At 31.9% G+C, this 22,420-nt stretch overlaps 1 long non-coding RNA gene across 1 annotated transcript; it reads right to left on the bottom strand.

Moving 5' to 3' along the window:
• Nucleotides 1-20,055: 20,055 nt before the first annotated feature.
• LOC148782682 (uncharacterized) lies at nucleotides 20,056-21,455 on the bottom strand. Its single transcript, XR_016052710.1, has 2 exons — nucleotides 21,235-21,455; nucleotides 20,056-20,342 (listed from the first exon to the last, which is right to left on the bottom strand). It is a non-coding gene; the product is annotated as an uncharacterized LOC148782682 (long non-coding RNA).
• Between the last annotated feature and the right edge of the window lie 965 nt (nucleotides 21,456-22,420).

The following is a 22,420-nucleotide window of genomic DNA, read 5'->3' as shown; positions in this document are numbered from 1 at the left end:
TATATTTTTTTCAAAATTTTAGGTTAAGAAAATTCTCCTATCTATAGGTGCTCTTAGCGAGGGAGGAGATGCACGGTATCCTTCTTAAGAAGCATAGTATATGTGCTCCAAGAGGAGTACTACTTCTTGAGGAGTATATTGTACATTTACTCCCTCTACTAAAATCCCACCAAGGAGTGGTTTTAGGATCTTAAATTTTAAGGATATAAGCTATTTAACACATAGATTGACCTTAATAAAAATTTTCTAATTGTACCCTCTACGCGTTTGATAAAAAACATGTCTCAAAATTGAATAGAAATTGTTGAATTTTTTGAAGGTAAGATCTAAGTGTTAGATAACTCAAATTTCAAATTTTGTCTTTTTGACAATAATCATCTGATCAAATCTTAGGTGGTTTCTAAAATTTCCGATTGAAAAGTAGGTCTCTTGATTGAGGGCATAGACGTAAACTATGCTCATGAAAGAGCATAGCATACGTGCTCATCAGAAGGAACGATTTCTCTCTGTCACAATTCATTTAGGTCAGTATTTACAAAGGTTGTTACCTTGGATCAACACCTTATCTTTAAAGGTTACTTACCCTATATCCTCTCTAAGGTCCCTTTTTATTAAGGTGACGTGCGTCCACCACTATAAGATGTTACCCTAAACTGCACGCCTTCTCTTTGAAAGTCACTTACCCTGTATCCACCCTAGGGTCCATCAGTTTTTTTTTTTTGGGTAAGTAAACAATGCTCTAGGGTCCGTTAGTTACCCTACGCTGTCTACACCACATACAGGAAGTCAATTACCCACATGGTGCCATGAGCACCTTATTCTTTAAAGGTCACATGCCCCATATCTTATCTTTCATGCACTAAAGAGGTATTCCTTATAAGTTACATTAAGGATAGTGACTCTTTTTATTCTTGCAACATTTATCTGCCCTTAAATTGTAACTCAATAATATAACATAAATAATAAAGAAAAATAGTTTGATAGGGCTCCAGCCTTATCAAAATATGTAAAGCCTCACCTCATAATTCATCAAAGAAATTTACAATTGAAGTATTGGAAAACTGTTACATCAATCATCTTGGCTTATGGTTGTGAAAACAAAAAAGGATTTCGAGTTCTAAAAGTAGCATATATTGTAATAAACTATCTAAACCGTATTTTGCCTTAAAAATGAAGTGTTCATAAATATGCAAGATCTGTAGTTTTTTTGAGTTTCAAATTTCACTGTCGGTGTTGGAAATTGATTTTAAGCCATCATAGAGATTTTCGTCGCCTCAGGTGCTTTTGAAAAGACAATCTTAAGCGAGGCTTTATTTATTTTTTAATAAAGCCTAGGCCTTATTGAAACTTCATCAAAATATAAATAATTAAATCCCAGGTTGTGCATTTTTTTTTTTTAGTCACATTTCCTTTATGGACGATGTTAATTGATCAAATTGATTTCTCAACCTATACTTCCAAAAGAATTTGTTTTCATTCATTTTAGTGAGAATTTTGCCATTAATAATTTAATAATGTTTTTGCTTTAAATACGTGATTTTAGATTTTTGTTGGGGCACTCTTTTGGTCCTAGGCCGTTCATAGATCTTCTTGAGCTACACTATTTTTAAAGCTTTAAATTTTATAATTAAAGATGAAAATATATTTTAAGGCTATCACAAAAATTTTCAATATTGAAATCATATTTGTCGACAGTATTTGAAGGTGTGCTTTATTTTGATTGTTTAGAGCCCCAAAATTGAAAAGAGACCGATTATATATATATATATATATATATATATATATATATATTATTATTTATTTGCAGAACCCAACATTTCAAATCCCAAACAGTATCCTCCAAATATATGTAAGTTGCTCTTTTGCCCTGAGGGAGCAGTGTGCAAGCATAGTACAAGTGCGAGCATAGTTCAAGTGCACTTACTTCTTGAAAGATCTGAGCATAGCATATGAAATGCCGAAACCATATTTGTACTTAGAAACCCTTGTTTTTGCCAGAAAAAAATTTGGATTTAGATGCCAAACCCGATGGGTTGTTTGCAAACGATAAAAATTTGATGTAAAGAAAAGGGACTTGAGAAAAAAATGATATGGGACTATTTTTAATAATGCAAATATTCATACTTTTCATGCACATTTCTTTATTTCTGGGATCTTAACTTGAAACATTTTACTAAACACCCAAAACATTTTGATGTACATGCGTGTGTATATTTGTACAAAATTAAACGGGCTCTTTATTTGTCGTTATAAGTGTTCATAACCCGGTGATGTGGATCGGCAGTCACCGATCCTGACCGGATCGGCTGGAACCGAACTAGTTCTGGTTAAGGTATTGGTGTCGTCCCTCCCTTACCTAAAATCCCATTTCATGTTTTTTTAAAGCTCATTTAAGTTGCCCCTAAATCTCCCATGTCATAAATTCTAATTCATCTTAATTCTAATTTTTATATTAAGTTTTATTTTTAATATTTCCCATGTCATAAATTCTAATTCATTTTAATTCTAATTTTTATATTAAGTTTTATTTTAAATATTTTTTTGCATCGTTAATTCAAACTTAATCATGACTTAATCATGCCCCAATCAGATCGACGATTCACTTGTCCAACCTTAACACCTCACAAATTTCGGCTTTGAAATACTTCTCATCATCGACTCTCCATTGTCTAGAATGATTTCGCTCCCTTTTGTGCTTCTTATCTTAGGACGACGCAGAGTAGTTTTCAGTAATCATTTAAAATTTGAACCAAGAAGCAGACCTGTTAAACAAATCCGGGTCGTTGATCTAGGCCGTATTAGTTTGATTCTAAAGTGAGTGAATTAATCCAAAAAAAAGTTTGAGTAATATTTTTAAATTCTAAAAATTAAAATATTAATTAAAAGAGTAATGATTCTATAGGACCTTCTTTCACCCATATATGTAGGACCCCAAAAGATCACCATTAAAATTGACACGGATCTCTAGAAAAATTATCACATGAGTGTGGGACTTGATTTTTATATAGATCCGTACCAAATTTCATGGTGATCCTTTAGGGTCTTACCCACATAGGTAGAAGAGGGTCCTATAGGATCATTTATCTAATTAAAAATACAATCGTTGGGAACTACATGATGACCGAGATTGCCCGACATGTCTCTAACATAATCAAAAGAGCCAATCAATATCGTGCCAATTTCCGATATCAAGAGTAAGGACCGAGTCCCCACCGAATATGGATCCAGCAATTTTAAATAACTAGTTTTTTATGAAAAATGTACTGTGTTGCTATGATCTTAAACTAAGTTAGTATGACCATAGGAGTTTATGCTCATATTTGTCATCACCATCCATTAACCTGATAAATTCAAGTCGAGTCCACTCTCTCCCCATTGTCCAGATTTGATGCTATTGATTTATGGATTTCATAATATATTCTGGACAAACTATACAAGATAGTATTTTAATTTTGACATGGGTTTCATCATCGTTATCGTCGACGTCTTATCTCAATTATTTGGAATTAGTTACCATGAATTTATCTATTATATTATTCTGTCGTTAAGGTTACTATCATTGAATTTGATGGCGCTTTTGCTTTTGTATATTTATGTAATTAAAATCATAGTGACAAAGGTACATGCACTTTTACATGGCAATTCTTTCAACGTTCATGAAGTTCAAAAACTTTCTTTCGAAGTTCATGGCAATTATTATCCACTAAAATCACGAGTTCTACAAATTACGAACCTGGACATAGTTAAGTAGTTTCATAAAGTAAACGGTGCAAGAATATGATATGCCTAAGGAACACTGCTGACTTTTGTTTTTTTGGCACAAAGTTAGCTTCTAACTTTCAAAGTCATGGGTGTGGTTTTTATAAGGTTGCAACCTTAAACAATCTAATTAAGGCGCACCTTCAAATTTTATCATAACATGTAATTTTGGTGAAAAAATTCTAAAGATTATCTAAAAATCTATTTTCATATCTAATTATAAAATTTTTAACTTCAAAAATGCTTAAAATCAAGTAGATCTATAAAAATATGAAAATCTTGGAAATGGACGGTCTAGATAATGTATTCCAAGATGCACAATTTCTGGGACTCAAAATCTTTTTTTCTTTTTTCATCTTCATATATCGATTTCGAGATGATCAATTAGATGTTTTTTTAACATTAAAAAAACCTTTTCTGATGGATTTTTGAAGTACATATCTAATTCTACATTTTAAGGTTGCAAACTTATGTAAACTTTTTTCTTTATTATAATGCGTTACTTATACTAGAAGAGTGAGATGCACTTCTAAACCCAACGGAAAAGATTGATCTTACTCCAGAAAATTTTCCAATTGATTATCACGATTTTAAAGTGCTTAAAGTTCTGTTTTAGCTTTGGAATGGGGTTGGCAATAGACTGGGTTTGGACTGTGCCAGACTTAGTCCCTGCAAAGCTGGTCCAGGATTGGTCGTGGACCTACATAGGCGGTGTGGGTAGGGCCAGGAAGGGGCCAAATGCAATCGTAGATAAAAGAACAGAAAAAAAAATGAAAAATAAAGAGGAAAATGACCTTATGCTGCCCTAGCTTGATATGGCCCTCTGGCCATGGTGGCCCACACTTAGCTTCGCTCTTAGGCTACAATGAAAGGTTGTGTTAGTGTACTTCTACAAATGGAGTATTTTTTTAACGTTTCAAAATTTTTAAGAACCACATAGAATCATTAGATGATTATTTTCAACAGAATTTGAATTTTTTTTATTTTTTAAATTTTGAGAGTTTTTTGACACTTCAATCTCATACTTCAAAAATATTAAGGTTTCAACCTTAAAACAATTAAGTTTGAGTTTTTAGAAACTGAAAGTTCTAGTTTATTATTCCATGTTCTTATTTGTTAACAATAAATACTACAGAAACTGACTATATAAAGTCTTAGGTTCTTAGAAATGAGAACTTGAAAATAATAACTCCCTATGGAAGTTTGCTTATCCATATTTCTAGGAAGTTTGTATCTCATGCTTATCCCGTGCTTATCTATTTTTTTTAGGAAGTTTGTCTCTCAACCTTTATCTACCTCTCATATGTTTCCTCTCTTGTCTCATATTCTTAAAGTGCTAAAAAAATATTTTTTTTTTAAGTAAATAAAAAGTGGTATATTAATGAGGATTTGGGCTCTTACCTTTGAGTGAGAATGGAGTTAGAGATCTCACCATGGGACTTGACAATACTACCGCCAAGGCCTCAGAAATAGTGCCCTATTCATTGGGAAAATAAACACATTTCCAATTGGCACTCATCTTTTGAAGTGCTAGGAAAATGGGCACAACTTCAAATAGGATCAAATTTTGGTGTTGGGAAAGTGGCACAACTTCAAATGGTGCCCACTTTATGAAGTGTTTTATGGATAGAATGTGACCAAAACTATCAAATTTACCAAAAAAGAAAATTCACTAATTATCAATGTAGACTACTCTCAATTTTTTTTTTCCAAATCGCGCTCTATGCATTGGAAAAAAAATTATGTCTCAAGATTGAAGCGAAACTGTTTTTTGAGATTTAAATGTGTTAGAAAATTTAAAATACAAATTTTCTCTTTTCGAAATAATAATCATCTCTTTTTAAGAGAATAGATGGATAGTATTGCTCCCATGGAAGCATTAGTATAGGCACACAAAGACAAATCAACCTCAATATAATGTGCAACTTTAACCTTTTCTTGAGATCCAACCTAAGGATGAAACGTTGCGTTGAATATGTTATATCCAAAATCCCCCAAAATACAAAAATCTTGTATTATGTGGGATTGCGATTAATATTGAAATTAATATTTGTAAATTCGGGAAAGGAAATAAAAATCCAAAACGATTAAAACTCTTGATTTTGGAGATATATGTGAAATCTATGAGAAGTTTCCTATTTAGTTAGGATTCTTAATCTTATACACATAAAATAATAGAGGAAAGAATGTGTGCCCAAATTGGGTCTGTTGAAAATATGGCCTATCAGGCCCTTTTATCCAAGAATTTATTTTCAATGATGGTACAAAAGCCATATTATATAATATATGTGAAATCTCATGTGGTTGACATGAGGCCATGCCATATACTATTATCCATTTTGAAGCTTTTATAGGATGTTGCATTGGAGGGAAAACTCAGTGTCACAAGAGAAAAAATTTCCAATTCGTACTCTATGCATTTGAAAAAAAATGATGTCTCAAAGTTGAAGCGAAACTGTTTTTTGACATTTAGATGTGTTAGAAAATTTAAAATACAAATTTTCTCTTTTCAAAATAATAATCATCTCTTTTTGAGAGAATAGATGGATACTATTGCTCCCATGGAAGCATAGTATAGGCACACAAAGACAAATCAACCTCAATATAATGTGCAACTTTAACCTTTTCTTGAGATCTAAACTAAGGATGAAACGTTGTGTTGAATATGTTATATCCAAAATCCCCCAAAATACGAAAACCTTGTATTATGTGGGATTGTGATTAATATTGAAATTAATATTTGTAAATTCGGTAAAGGAAATAAAAATCCAAAACAATTAAGACTCTTGATTTTGAAGATATATGTGAAATCTATGAAAAGTTTCCTATTTAGTTAGGATTCTTAATCTTATATACATAAAATAATAGAGGAAAGAATGTGTGTACTCAAATTGGACATGTTGAAAATATGGCCTATTAGGCCCTTTTACTTGGAAATTTATTTTCAATGATGGTACAAAAGCCATATTATATAATAAATATAAAATCTCATGTGGTTGACATGAGGCAATGTCATATACTATTATCCATTTTGGAGCTTTCATAGGATGTTGCACTGGAGGGAAAACCCAGTGTCACAGGAGAAAAAACCTAGTGATGTGTTTGGATTTTTTGTAGGAATTTTTTTTTATATTAAAGATGTACAAAATTATTTAATTTCTAAATATTTTTTATCAAATTGTAGGAATGCTTGGATGACATCCTATTATGTGAGTCATTAGTACACTAATGATAGGTTTAGCTCATTATATAGGATTAACAGTTAGGTAACAACTTGTTAATCCTAATTGACTGCATTTAAAGGAATTAAGGCAAGAGGTATATTTAGATCTCAACTCCTATTGACCATGGATATGAGAGTTACAAAAGATGGTTCTCTATAAAAAGAGGTTAACCCCTCAAGTGATATAAATTAGGATAGAAAAGATGTGAATGAAATTCATCAAAGAGAATGACTCTCAAGGTTGCCTTTCATCAGATGACTTGGTCTATAGGATTTAGTATGGAACTTTAAGTCCCTTGTGTGATTTAAAGACAGATCTGAATAAGTTGTTTGTCGATTTTATTTTATTGATTTATTTTATTGGGACTAACAGGATCATCATATGGGAAAGGTGGTTTGTTCTAGAGAGAAGCATGCACGTAATGTGTATGAGACGGAAGGCTCCTTCAGAGGAAAAGAGAGCTTCCTCTAGAGAGAAACACTATGATGGTGCCTCATGTAGATTGGGAGATTGGTTTCTTACAGGGCCTCTTGTAGATTGTGAGATAGGTTTTTTACATGGAAACGGGAAGGACACTGGTTTTTTTCTTTTAGTAAGAGAAAGTATCGTTTGCTCTCAACGTTATCCTCTCAAGGTTATCTTTGTTCTTGGATGGTGGTTTGGCTATAGAAGAGAGATAAGAAATTGGTGGGCAACTTCGTCCAGGAGAGTGGGTCTAAAAGGATTGCTCCACTGGGTTTTGTTGATGATTAAAGAGGAAACCTTGTGTCTTAAAATTTTGTTGATAATTAAAGAGGAAACTCTTGTGTCCCAAATTTATGATGTAATTTTTATTGGTATAGTGGATTTCAGTTTGTGATTCTCGTAGATGTAACCATTTTGAAGTGAACCACGTAAATCTTTGGGCTCTTATGGGGTGTGTGTGTTTTATGTTTCATTTCTTGTATTATGACTCATACCTTTCTACCTAGTTAGGTACATGAATTTTTTAAGGGAAAAGTTTATATAGAGTTGAGGCTCTAAATAATCAAATTAGAGCCTACCTCAAAAATTTCACTACAAAAGGTTGTTTTAATGCCCAAATATCTACAACTCTAAATAATCAAATTAGAGCCAACTTCAAAATTTTTACTAGAAGAGGTTGTTTTACTGCCCAACTATCCTCAAATTGATCTTCTTGATATCAAGATGCATGTATATAAGAAAAAAATAGATGTCAAGTTTTGGAAATAGTTTATTTTGTAACATTTTTTTACCATCAAATTTCAAGATTTTCAAGTTCATAGATATGTCGATCTATACTATTTTTTATGCATTGTTTTCAAAACTTGAAAACCATTTTTTTCTCATGTCTATACATCTTGATGTCGAGATGATCAATTTAAGTATATTTGATCATCAAAACAACATCTTCTAGTAAAATTGGTAAGGTAGGCTCTAATTTGATTGTTTAGAGCCTAGGATCTATAAACTTTTCCCTTTTTTAATTACCCAAAAATCAAAGTACATGATTGATGGGGTTCAACTTTTTGAGGTGTCTTATCAAACAATGGTTTAATAAGGGGTTGAACTAGATTATGTACAGACTTCTAAATTTAATCAAACAAAACAAACCCAAATCACCCAAGAGTCCAGATCGAACAATGGATTTGCCCATGACATGTTTGTGGAATACAAATTCCTATAATCAGTATTTCTTCAACCAATTACCAACCGCGTGCTTAAAGGTATTTATTTCAAAGTCTAAAGGAATTGATCAGAATGTTACTTTTGCATCAGCAGGCTTAACTTTAGAAATTCGATGGAATGAAGGGGTTATCTTCGGAGTGGTACAGAAGGAATTGGATGCTTATCATTGAGGTTTACCACATAGGAAATGTTTCTATTAAGGTTTAAAAAAATAAGTCGATGATCCAGATCGACCACCCAAACTTTGTGTCGGATCGGTGGATGGGTGAATTGGTCAGTTGTGGCCTTAAATTTTTTTTTAAAATACTAAAAATCTCTAAAGATAATAGTTTTTTAGTTTTGAAAATAAATTGGGGGGGTGTTGCATTATGTATTTTTATTATTTGTAAAAACATATGTGAATATCGAGACATTGTTATTGTTTTCATGTTTAAATGTATATTATTAATATAATATTATTAATAATATTGAGACATTGTTTTCATGTTTGAATGTATGCTATAATATATTATTATAATATTACATCATAATGATTCAAAAAAAACAAAAAGGAGTAAAAAAGATACACGAGTGTTCGGTAGGATAGCAAGTGCCCCACGTGTGCCACACTTGAAGGGTAGCAAGTACCCCATGTGTGCCACGCTTGAAGAGTGGAGTAATTATGCCTTGGTAGGTGGGTTCACGAGATATGTACCACGCCGTTGCCACCATAACTTTTATATTGAGAAATAAAAATTGGTATCGAACGGTTAGACTCAGAGAGTACATGGGGGAATGCAGCCAGTTTCTAATATATGAAGGAGCTGGACCGCAACCGATCAACAATTCCCAATCTAAATCAATGAATTTCTAAACCTTGAGCTAACCTCACATTAAAACGTAACACTTGCGGGAAAAGGCCCCATTCTTTCGAGGTGTGTGGGTCTCACAACTATCTCAATATGGGCGGCCGTCTTTCTACTTTAGAATTATTGAAAATTGTTTCATGTGGGTTGGACCGTATTTCTACAATATGCGGTACAGAGGTAAAGAGCATCCATTTTAAAGATGGATGCAAACAGATAGTCCATCTAAAAACAATTGTAATTGACGGTCCAAATGTTTTTTTTAATATAATTATTATTTCTAACTTTCAATTTTTATTTTTTCATATCCATGATGTCCATGTTAAAAATTATATATTCACTAAAAATTAGTATCAAATTATATTTAAAATATATATTTATTGCCAAGCCCCCATTTCTACAATATGCGGGCGCGCATGTCCTAGAATTATAGACCACAAGAAGTTGCACGAGCGGAAAAACAATGTCACTAGAAATATGAATTACCTTTTGATAAGACCGGAAAACCGGATCTTTCTCTCAGCAGGGAATAAGAAATACCTATCAAAGTAGGAAACCTAATCTCTCTCCCCAGCGAAGTCTCGGGGTGGCAACGGGTCTGGTCACGCGTGCCAAACCTGGATCCAAATACGAAACAACGATATCAGACTTAAACCCCTTATCTCAATCGATGTATTTAACTATATTTAGAGGAAAACTCTTCTCAACGCTTATAGGCGAAAATGAATAATGATTTTGTCTACCTTCAGTACCATCCAAACTTCATCGCACAGTCACAGTTGTCCAATAGTATTTTATTTTTCATTTTTTTTTTTTTACAAATCCAAATTACTTGAAATTTAGAGCGTGTGTACATCTTAGTGAGGCGCATCTAATAAAAATATGAAAAAAAATAATTCGAAAAAATATAAATTGACAAAAATACCCCCAAAAATTAATTTAAGATCATTTTGATTAGTAAAAAAAGTGAAAATTGAAACACTACTGGACAACTGTGACCGTGCGATGAAGTTTGGATAGTGATGAGAGTAGGCGAAATCACTGTTCATTTTCACCTATAGACGTTTTGCAGTATCTTCCATATTTAAATATATTTCACTTGAACAACATCACTCCTTCTAACCGATGCTATTCTAAGTTGCCGCTACATATTGTCAGACCACCTGAGTACATTTTCTCTTATCTTAGCTCCTATTGGAGCTACTTCTAAGTTCTCTCGAATGCATTCAGTTTAAATTCTATTTTTTATTTTCTTGTCACTTGTCTATCTCAAAATAATTATACATGTATAAGGGAAAAGTTGAGGTTAGCCCACTAGCTAACACTTCAATGTTAGCTCAACAGCTCACATTGAATATGGGTTGATGTAATGATTACGATTATATTTTGTATTTTAATTTTAATTTTTTTTCTACAAAGCCTAATTACTTGAAATTTTAGACAATCATTCTTTAAAAATAGAATAATCTAATAAAAATATCAAAAAAATAATTTATATAAATTAAATTGATAAAAATACCTCTAAAGTATTTTTATTTATTTATATTTTACAAATTTTTTTTTAATAATTTATTAAGTTTGTCTTCATGAGAAGAGACGTTTAAATTTTAATGTGACTTGAATTTGTAGAATAAATATTAAAATTATATCACAAAATAAAATCGTGACTATTAGATCAGCCCAAATTCAATCTAGACCATTAGATTAAGACATAGTGGGCTGACGCTCAAGATCTTATCTCTCTTGTTGATGTTAAATTGAAAACTTTGAACTCACGTCATGATGTGTATCACATGTGTTGACTACCAAACCATCCATCTCTCTTCAGATTGGTGATCTAACCACGTATATTATTTTATCTATTTTGCAGCACGCAAGAATCGTTGCGTCGATTGCTGACCTAGATATGTGTTGGCTCTACCGGAATGCTTAACACGTAAGACCCTCTCTTTTTTAAACCAAGATTTAAAAACAGGTCGGTAACCCGGAACGCCCCTTTAGGAAACCAATTCGGATCGGCCGATTGTGTTCACGATTGGTATTCCGACCTAGAACCGGTAGGCTCCGGATAGTTAGGCAGAACCAGACTGCCCCGATGGTGCCCAACGCAAATTGGCCAGTTCGGATCGGATTCGCCAATTTTTAAATCCTTGCTTTGAATTTTTTTTTTACAACCAACCCTTCTACACTCTTTTATTCGTGTCTTTAAGCTTTTGTTAACTTGGGATCGTCGAGCTACAAGTTCTTGTTCAAGCTAAAAAAACCAATGTTATCAAAATTGGATCCGCAAGTAAACTAATATACGACCCAGTCTAATCAAAACTAATTCAAATGTTGTACAATCAGTTGAACTAGTTTTAAAAAGTTAGATAAAAAAATAAGATAATAATAAAAACAATATGAGATATATAGCAACAAAAAAGTACACAATTTTGTTTGACCGGTCCAATTAGCCGTCAATTGACTTTGATTTGGTTACAACTTAACTCAATTTTTATCTTGGATCAGAACAACTCAAGCATAGTTCGGGTTTGCCTTGGATCAAAACGGCTCAAGCATAGTTTGGGTGTTCGACCAGACGAACTAGCTAGACCGGTCTAATTATGAGACAATCCAAAAATAAAATCTAAAAAATATTTGTCAATTTCCGTGATCATTAGGAAGATAGAAAGAGAAAGATAACGTATCTAACATCACATTGCCTTGTGTTTCTTCTCTAGCAACGGGAAAGGCTAATTTCATTTTCAAAGTGCACACTAGACCACACTTAGGAAAAACTTTACATGCGGTCCCCAAATAAAATTCATCTAAGATGATTTAGGATTTCAAGTACAATTTAAGTTAAAGATAGATTTTTGCTTCAGATTCATGATTTTGCGGCTCAAAGAAAACACAAATCTGTTGATTGCGAGAACTAAAATAAATGGTGATGAACAATACAAAAACATGGTCTTTTTAAATTTCAAAATTCATTCTTTCTGGATTCATGACTTTTAAATTCATGAATATGGCTGCTAAAATAATAGATATAAAATTTTAAGTCCAAACTATTAGTGAAATGGATTTTTCAAAGATACTATATTTGAATGGATAAGACCAGTGGTTTAAAAAACGGATTGGTGCCCCCGATCGGGCACTCCAAAAATCCATTCGGATCAGTGAATCAACTATTCGGTTCGGAAATCGGCCGACTCGGTCGGATTAAGCTTTAAAAAAAAATCAAAAAAATTATTAAAATTCATTATAAATGTTGTCTTTTAGGAATCCAATAAGAAATGAGGGTACTACATTGTTAACTTTCATTTTCTTTTATCAATTTGTGAAATTGAGATGTTCTTTCCCTGTATGAACTTATGCTAACTATTAAATTTGCATCACAAAAAAAAAAAAATCATAGAATTATCATGGACAAAGTATATAATCATACATGGACTACAATAAATAGTAGATTAAATCGATGAAAAAATGGCCACTAAAATCTCGATTAGCAGAAATCCCTAATCCACTAAAAAAACCCAAATTATTACAACCTAACTAACTATAATATTATATACTGAAATTAAAATTGTTGGTTTATATTTTATAATTATTTTATTATACAAATATTAACAAATCCGAAATATTTTATAATATCATCAAATTTAAAATACATTATTGACAACTATAAGAAAAATAGTACATTACATGATTTGTAATGCAAAAATTAATAAATAAAATAAAATATTTGGTTATCATTATAGAAATTATTAGAATATGTACCAATTTTTGAAATAACACTTTAATTTTTCAAAATTTTAAATTTTTAGTAGAGAGAGAGAGATTGTTAGTAGAGAGAGAGATTTCAAATGGAATAAACTTTTTAACCTTTTAGCTAGGATTCGAACCCGAACCTCAAACATCTACGAGATAAGTGGGAGTGATAACCATAAAGCCACGTCACGGCGTATGTATAACGTTTTCATATTCATAATACTTATTCAATTGTCTTAATTTAATGCACTGTTTGTGGGAATTATCCCACATCGAAGAATGACGGTTACATTCGTACATATAAATTGTTTTGTCACATGCATCAAAGTGCACGCGTAAAAGCATGAGGGCATTGTGGGCGGGTTGAAGGTTTACGACCACATGTTGCCACATATTGTTGAGAATCGTCATACAAAACCGCTCAAAACCGGCATTGTTGAGAATCGTCATACAAAACCGCTCAAAACCGGTGCCGATTTTGAACAAAACCAGGCGAGGTTTACCGATGCCCATGTCGACATTGTTGCCGACATTGTTGAGAATTGTCATACAAAACCGAACCGCTCAAAACCAGCATCGGGTCTGAACAAAATCGGGCAACGTTTACCGATTCCTGTGCCGACTCGGGTCATATAGTAATATGATGCAATAACCCTAAAAACAATCTTATGGCCATTTGGTCTAATGAACCATCACAAAAAAGGAAAATTTGAAAACACAGCCTAGAAAGTATTTTTTTAGCCCAATTTAACAAAGGCCGTTCATTTTGGTGAGATGCTTAGATCTAGGACTTAGAAGGATGTTTTCGTTTCCAAAAATTTTTGGATGGCTTTATTATTATTATTAGATGAACGATGTTCAAAAAAAAAAAAAATGATTTTGAGTTTATAAAGGTTAAGATCTTGAAATTCACAAAATGAATGGTCTAGATTCATTTTTGAAAGGGACTCATTTTGACCATATCTAGAATTCAAATTGAACTTTTTGTTTTTTTGGAATTAATTATTGAGATGCAGAGAATGTGTGTACAAAATTTAGGGTCATACAAATACCACAAATATAGTTTTCTAGAAGTATCGTTACATTATACTGCGATACAACCATTGTATTGGATCATTGCTTTGTTTTAAAATGTATATAAAATCTACATCATCCAACTAAAATAATTAATGTTTTTAGTTAAAACTTATTACACGCATCTTATGTTATACAATAAAAGGACCATCGTCATCTCCACTATCCCTAAGGAACCCGGACTTTTTACTGTACACGTTACACCCCATGTACATGGTACTACCGTCTACTTTACACCCCATGTACATGGAACTACCGTCTACTTTACACCCCATGTGCATGGTACTACCGTCTATTTGCAACCAGTCATAAGCACGCACAAAAAGCATGCTTCGAAGTTTTTTTTCAAAAAAGCATATTGTTAACGTGGTAAAAGATTTCATAGGGAATGGTCATTCATTCAATAATTGAAAATGGTTTGATAGGGTCAGGGAAGGGTCATTCAAGAACTATTTATAATGGTCAATTCAATAATGGAAAATGGTTTGATACGATTGCAGCTCTATCAAAACAAGTAAAACTTCACTTCATAGCTCATGGAAAATTGTAATTCAAGTATTAAAAAATCTTTACATCAATCATCTGGGTTTGAACATTATGGTTGAAAAAAAAAAAGGATTTCAAGCTTTAAAAATCAGTGTTCATAGATCCACAAGATCTGTACTATTTTTTGAGTCTCGAATTTCATTGTTGGTATTGGAAATTAATTTTAGAGCCATCAATGCATACTTTTCAAAATTAATAAAAAATAATGAGTAAGAAGTTAAATAGCTCAAATCCTAAGTGCAGTTTGATCATTTGTAAAATTAGCAATTGGCTGAGCTACACTGCCTAATTGATCAAGCTAACTCGGAATCACCTTAAGAACTCTTCAAACACTAACTTAACCGAAGAGGAAAATATTTAGCTACTTTAATTCTAATGTTTGAACCTTTACTTCAAATTTAATTATGGATGAGGTTTCTATAAGGCCTATGAAAACGAAATAAACCCTCACATCAAATGGCATGCAAAATGGGTTTTGAAATTGATCAAATTACACCTGGGTAAATGTTAAATAGTTCAAATTTCATATGTTTTTTAATACATTTTTCTTAAACTAAAAAAGTCGAAATATATAGAAAAATCTTGTTTTAGTTTCGAAATTAAAATTAGTTCAATATATTTTATATTTTGTATTTTACATTTAAGTCCCACTTCTTTTTAGCTTAGTTGCATCACAAATGAACCTAACATTGGTTCAATTCATAAAAAAAAGGGTTAAATATTAGGCCGTGAAATTCACGTGAGAATACTGACTATTTACATTCTCCAATAAAACTCTATACATGAGAATTTTTAAAACCTCAAAATGTTGGGGATATAACATCTTGAACTCATAGACTAACCTCGATATAGCTACTCTTCATGGGCTTGAAAAAAAAAATGTTTCAAGATTAAATAGCGATTGTCCAAATTTTTGAAGGTGAGATCTAAGTATTATAACTAAAAATAAAAAAAGAGTTTCAAATTGCAACTCTTTATGGGCTTGAAAAAAATATTGTTTCAAGATTAAATAGCAATTGTCCAAATTTGAGATCTAAGTGTTATAGCTTAAAATCAAAATTTCTTCTTCCTTCTAGAGATTCTTAGATACTTTCCAAAATTCCAAATGTGTAATTCTAGTGCCGGAAACTTTACAATGGCATGAAAATTCATGTTCAACCTTATATAGAAAATTTAAAATTTCAAAAATAGTGCTAATCGGACATATTATAAACATTTGAAAATCTTAAAAATAGATGGTCCAAATAACTTGTTATAAGATGCACTATTTTTAAAAATATAAATTATTTTTTTCTTTATACCCGAACATCTTAAGGTTGAAATGATCATTTAGAGGGTTTTCTAACTTCGAAACACTCTTTCATATTAGATTTTTGAAGTACACTTTACTTCTATAGTATAAAGTTACAACCTTATATAATCTTTTACATTGAAAGAAATTTATTTCTGCTTCACATAGCACTCCTAATACAATATAGACCTTTGAAAAATAGAAATCTTGAGACCCAAAATACACTTTGTTAAGTTTGCTTCACTTCAACCAGAGAGGTTAAAACCTTCGGTTTTTCCCTCTACACCCAAGCGAAGCGAAGAAAAATTTCAGTAATTTGGCTTTGATTTGGCCGCTTCGGCCATATTCGGTTGATTCGGTCAAAGAATGCAGACATGGCCGAAGAGGTTAGGGATAAACATGTAATTCTATGATGTTCTATGGGCCTTAAAAAAGTCAGTAGCATTAAAATAAGGGAAAAGTTTATATAGAGCCGAGGCTCTAAACAATCAAATTAGAGACTACCTCAAAATTTTTATTAGAAGAAGTTGTTTTGATGCCAAAATATCTTTAAACTGATCATCTCGACATCAAGATGCATGGACATAAGAAAAAAATGGATTTCAAGTCTCGGAAATAGTGTATTTTGTAATGTATTTTTGGACAGTCAATTTTCAATATTTTCAAGTTTTCATAGATCTCTCGATCTACACTATTTTTTAAGGTGTAAATTTTATAAATAAAAATGAATATACAATCTAAGGCTATCACAAAGATTTTCAGTATTGAAACAACATTTTTCGATACTATTTGAAGGTAGGCTCTAATTTGATTGTTTAGAGCCTAGGCTCTATACAAACCCCACCCTTAAAATAATATGATTTCAGCAATTTTAATTTTAACAAATTAAAAGTTAAAACTATTGGGGTTTTCAATTCATAACCCACTTTACGATATGTTTTTTACCCTTGTATAGTTGTATTTGTAATTTTTCTTTTGGTGCATTACTAAAATAGAAAATAATGAATTTTTACATATTTATTATTTCATGTTTATTTAGAACGCAAAATGATGAATACCGAAGCTATACCTCTACTCTTTGTGATTATGACTTGTCAATGTAATGGATTGAGCATATTATTAACAAATTTATTTACTATTACATTTTTTATTTATTTTTTAAAATTTTATCAATTATATATTTATTTTAAAAAGAAAAAACCGAAGTTTTTATGAATCATCCGAAGCACCTAATTGCTTCATTTTTCATATCAAATCAAAACAGGCTCTAAAGCGAATTTGACAATATTGCGAAAAAAGTCTCAAAAAGTGCGTATAATTGTAGATATATATATATATATATGTTGGAAAGAAAAATTTATTGCTGGTCTACCCAACTTATTTGCAGAAAAAGTCAAAAACAGACTTAGAAAGAAACATAATGGAATTATAGTATACTCAGCATATACACTTGGAGAACTCTCAGCAGAAATATGTGCTGAAGGATTAGCTTTATGTACTGATCTTAAACTCAAAAGACAGTTAGATAAACAGCAAATTACCAAGCGTAAAGAACTTGGTGATTTCTGTGAACAATTTGGATACCATTTAGATAGAAAAAAAATGTGGAAAAGTTGGTCATTACAAACACCAATACAAATTAAAAAAGAAAATAGAATCATTACACTTAGATGAATCAATCAAATTAAAATTATATGTATTAGCCTCTGGGTAAGTAATTTGGTGAATAGGAGAAATGGAAGGTGAAAGGGTTGCCAAAGGCGGGTTCTCACCTTCAAATGGTATTATAGTCAGTGGGCGTTTCTCATTGCGAGAAGAATTGCTACGAGAGCCCATGAGAGTAGGTGGATTAGATACATCTACTCCTGCCTATACTCCAGCACAATCAAAACCAAACCAGAGGCCGAATTTTCCTAGATCTGTATATATTAAAAGAGCATATCTTATGGACATTACCATTGATGATCATCATACAAATATGGACCCAATCAAAATTGCTCCATTATACCTGATAAACCATTTGAATCCAACCAATGGAGTCAAAACTAGAGAGTACTATGAAGCAATCCTCATGGAGACAGGATCCATCTCTGTTGTCCATTATTATCAACAAAATACTAGAGTAATTGTATATTCCAAAATCCATATCAAAAAATTACTTTCTTATGATGAGTGGGGTTGCAATCCTGCTCAAGGGAAAAAACTACACAATCCTGATTTTTCGTATAAATACTACAAGTATGCCAAATACATCGAAGCCTGGCATAAAATGTTTTATTACCAAAACCCAAACAATACTCATAGCTGGTATATTCAGTTTCGTTTACCCATTTTCGAAAGATTCTCCAACTGGTTTGAAAATTGGTTTTTAGTTTGGGGATCAACTACTGCAATTTTACCTCCTGCTTTCCAAAAAGTGCAGGAACAATTTGTGATCTTCAATAATAGTGATAATAATACAGACAATCACTTATACTTTGTTGCACTATACCAACTCCCGTGGATTATGAAATGGGAATACTCAATCTCTGTCAATAATACAGCCGACCATACCTATATTCCAAGACTGGGCAAAACCATCTCAGTTAAATGGTGAGACATATTTAATATGGATCCCACAACCATAATTCCCAAAAGAATACCTCCACAAAAACTCATATATAACCCAAATCCAAGTGAACATAATACAGCCAATACGTCATTTAACTTCCCCACATATTTACGAAATATGCTCCAATCAAACCCAAATGCTTCTAAAGAAACCTTGGAACAACAAATGAAAGAAATCTTTGCAGAAGCAGGAAGAAAACCGGTTGCATCAGACAATACCGTACAAAGCTCACCAACACACAACAATAGATATTTTCCACTAGAAGAAACAGACCCAGAAGAAGAAGAAGACCCAAAAGAAGAAGATCCTAATGAATTCAGTCAAAGACCATAAAGATGCTACACCGTACCAAGATGCTTTCCATACCATATGTCATTCTCAAGCTACTATATCACGATACCTTCCGTACCAAACACTGTGGCTACCGACACATACGATAAAGCAGACACTGTGGCTGCCGACACATACGACAAACCCTGCACTGTACTGCCGACATAAGACGACAAAAATGTTACTGTTTAAGATGCTTCTTTAAGCATCTTTCTTTTTCTTTTGTCATTTCTTTTTTGCTTTACGTCTCTTCTTTCTGCTTTACGTCTCTTCTTCCCTCTTTTGGTCAAATCAAATCACTTTCCTCCTCTTCCTTCCTCGCTAAGCTACCTCAGCCTTCGCCTATATAAGAAAGCACCCTTCCTCATCTTAAGCAGGTCTCTCGGAGTTCTCTTCCCTCTCCGTTCTCTCCTGCTCACAATCTTCTCTGCTTTCTTCATCTCTTTGCTCTCTTCATCTCTCTACTCTCTTGGTCTCAAAGACCACGATTACCATATTACTCCACTTCACAAGCAGCTGTTCTTACCTCACAGCTTGAACCTGTCCCATGCTATCCAGGTTTTTTCCTATCTTTTTTATGCTCCAAAACCAGGTTCTCTCTTATCCTCTTATCTTATATTTCTCTTTATAAATGTGTGACTATAACTTCCATAAACTCCCATCATACTGTCCTCACAGCTGGAAGTTATTCTCCAGTTATTGTCTCTGTAAGCTGTAAGTATTTGTTCATGTTAAGATCTGTTTGAATATGTACAAATGGTTTGTAATCTTTCTGTATACCTCTGATATGTAATCTAATGCAGTTTAAATTTGTATTCAGTATAAAAATAGGTAATCACACACACACTTCGTGGTTTGTTATTGATATTTCTGTTATTCCTTTTATCATAATAATCTTATTTTGCCTCAATTATATTCGCATATTACAAGAACTAGTTAAATATAATAGTATGCTCTTTGCTTACATGTTATAAAATACATGGTTTGAAATCACTGTAGATCTTGGCGCGTTTTGGTATCAGAGCCAAACAGTAAACTGTTAAAAGTAAAAGTTACAATATTACTGTAGAAACCTACTTAAATTTACATCTAAGAAAGTTGGTTCGAGAGTTAAGGCAAGAGACGAACGAATAAGTCTAGGCAAAGTACCCACCAAAGCCAGGAAAAGCCGCTTAGGGGAACACGCTTGACCCGTGATTGTCCAGATTGTCATTATCCGCAACCTACAGATGGTAAATTTAATTAGGAATCAAGGTAATACTGCAACTCAATCTCAAACTTTAAGAGTTAAAAACAAAGAGGAGATTATTATAAATGATATTGAACATCATATCCAAAATTGGAATATTCCTAAAGTACCAATAAAAGATATTTATCAGAAAGGATCATTTAAATTCAAATTAGGATATGCTATAAAAACAGTAGAAGAAAGTCTATCTGTAACTCAAAACCAAGAAGACTTTCAATTATTATCAAGAAAAATTATTGAAAAACATAAATAACATAATTATAAATATTTGCACATTGGATTAATCCAAATAGCAATTAAACCTTTAACTCGTCTAGGGTTAAACACTTCAGTGTTTGTATGCCTAAGAGATACAAGGCACAATAATTTCTCAGATTCACTCTTAGGCATGGTGGAATCCAGCCTATGTAGTGGACCCATATATTTTAATTACTTTCCAAATTTTTCTATTTCTTTAACAGACCCAAATATATTAGATATATTAACTATAAATTTGAAAACTCATGGATTTAATATGCTACATGGTTCTCAGAATTTAGCAATAGTATATAGAATTTATTATAAGGTAATGAATACTCTTTGTCCTAATATTATGCAAGCTGATAAAAAGGATCAAACTATATTATTTCAAACAAATATAGAAAAATCAAATACGATTATACCAAAAACAATTACTTGGTCTGATATTATGCTACCCCAATCATGGGCATTGCAACATGCAAACCAGCCCAGAGAAGTACCTAGAAATAATATTCCAAACCAAATAATAGAACATCAGGATGGAAATATTGAAATAAAATTACAGCAGCATATAGTACAAGATGATATAGATATTAATAGGAAAAGAAATAAAAAACCATTAATACCTGCTAGAAAATCCTGTCATACTACTCCCGATGTTATCATACTTCCTTCTTCTCCAATACCTACACCATCTTCAGACTTCCAAATACAAGGAATCAAAAGAACAGCTGATCATGTAGTTATCCCAACATATACTTCTGAACCTGATATAGAGGAATTTCAAATACTTACATTACAAATAGAAGATGATATAGAAGAAGAAATAAATACTAATAATGCTGCATATGATACATATATAGCAACCTATTTAGCTGCCAAATTAGAAAGAAAAAAGAGAAAAATAGATATTGATTATCTCAAAAAAGATTATCTTTCTCCAGAAAATCAAGGTATTAGGGAATGGTATATTCAAACCTTCCAACCTAGGTTAATAGAATTATTCCATCAAAAATATAATAAATTTTTGAAAAAAGAAAGAGAAACAAAAGGATTTTTTATATGGTTACAAGAAATATGTACTCAATATAAAATAAACATTTCTCCATTTAATACTCTTCAAACCATAGAAGAAAAAACATATATTAGTACGGATGGTACCACTACTGCTAGTACACACCCTCCTGAGAAAAGTATAATACTCAAAGGAGCCATAACCCCATTAAGCAAAGGAGAACCACCACAATCTCTATATGATATTATTGCAACACCATATAAAGTCCTACCTAAAGAAATAGGTAAAAAACAAGAATTAATACCACATATTGTGGAACAAAACAATTATACTAATTTATATATGCAATCTTTAGGAAAACAAGCAGAACGTATAGAACGATTAGTTACTCCTCAATCTAAGAGAATAACTCCTTCTCCTTCTCTTCCTAAAACAGTTCTGTTTAAACCAATATATATATATATATATATATATATATATATATATATATATATATATATATATATATATATATATATATATATATATATATATATATATAACTACGGATGTCCCTCAAAAATCCATCAGAAAAAGTAGTTATAATGTTGAAAAACCCTTTCATTAATCATCTCGACATCGAGTTGTAAGACTATGAAAAATAAAAAGATTTTAAGTTTCAGAAATAGTGCATTTTATGATATATTATCTACATCGTCCATTTTCAAGATTTTCATATGTTTATATATCTATATGATTTTAACCATATTTTTAAATCTAAAATTTTATAATTAGATATAAAAATAGATTTTGAGATA

Source organism: Amborella trichopoda, chromosome 3 (assembly GCF_054954075.1).
Source record: "Amborella trichopoda isolate Santa Cruz 75 chromosome 3, AtrichopodaSantaCruz75HAP2 v2.0, whole genome shotgun sequence".
Classification (NCBI taxonomy): domain Eukaryota; kingdom Viridiplantae; phylum Streptophyta; class Magnoliopsida; order Amborellales; family Amborellaceae; genus Amborella; species Amborella trichopoda.
The sequence above is the reverse complement of the archived record's forward strand: the minus strand, read 5'-3'. Positions and strand labels throughout refer to the sequence as shown.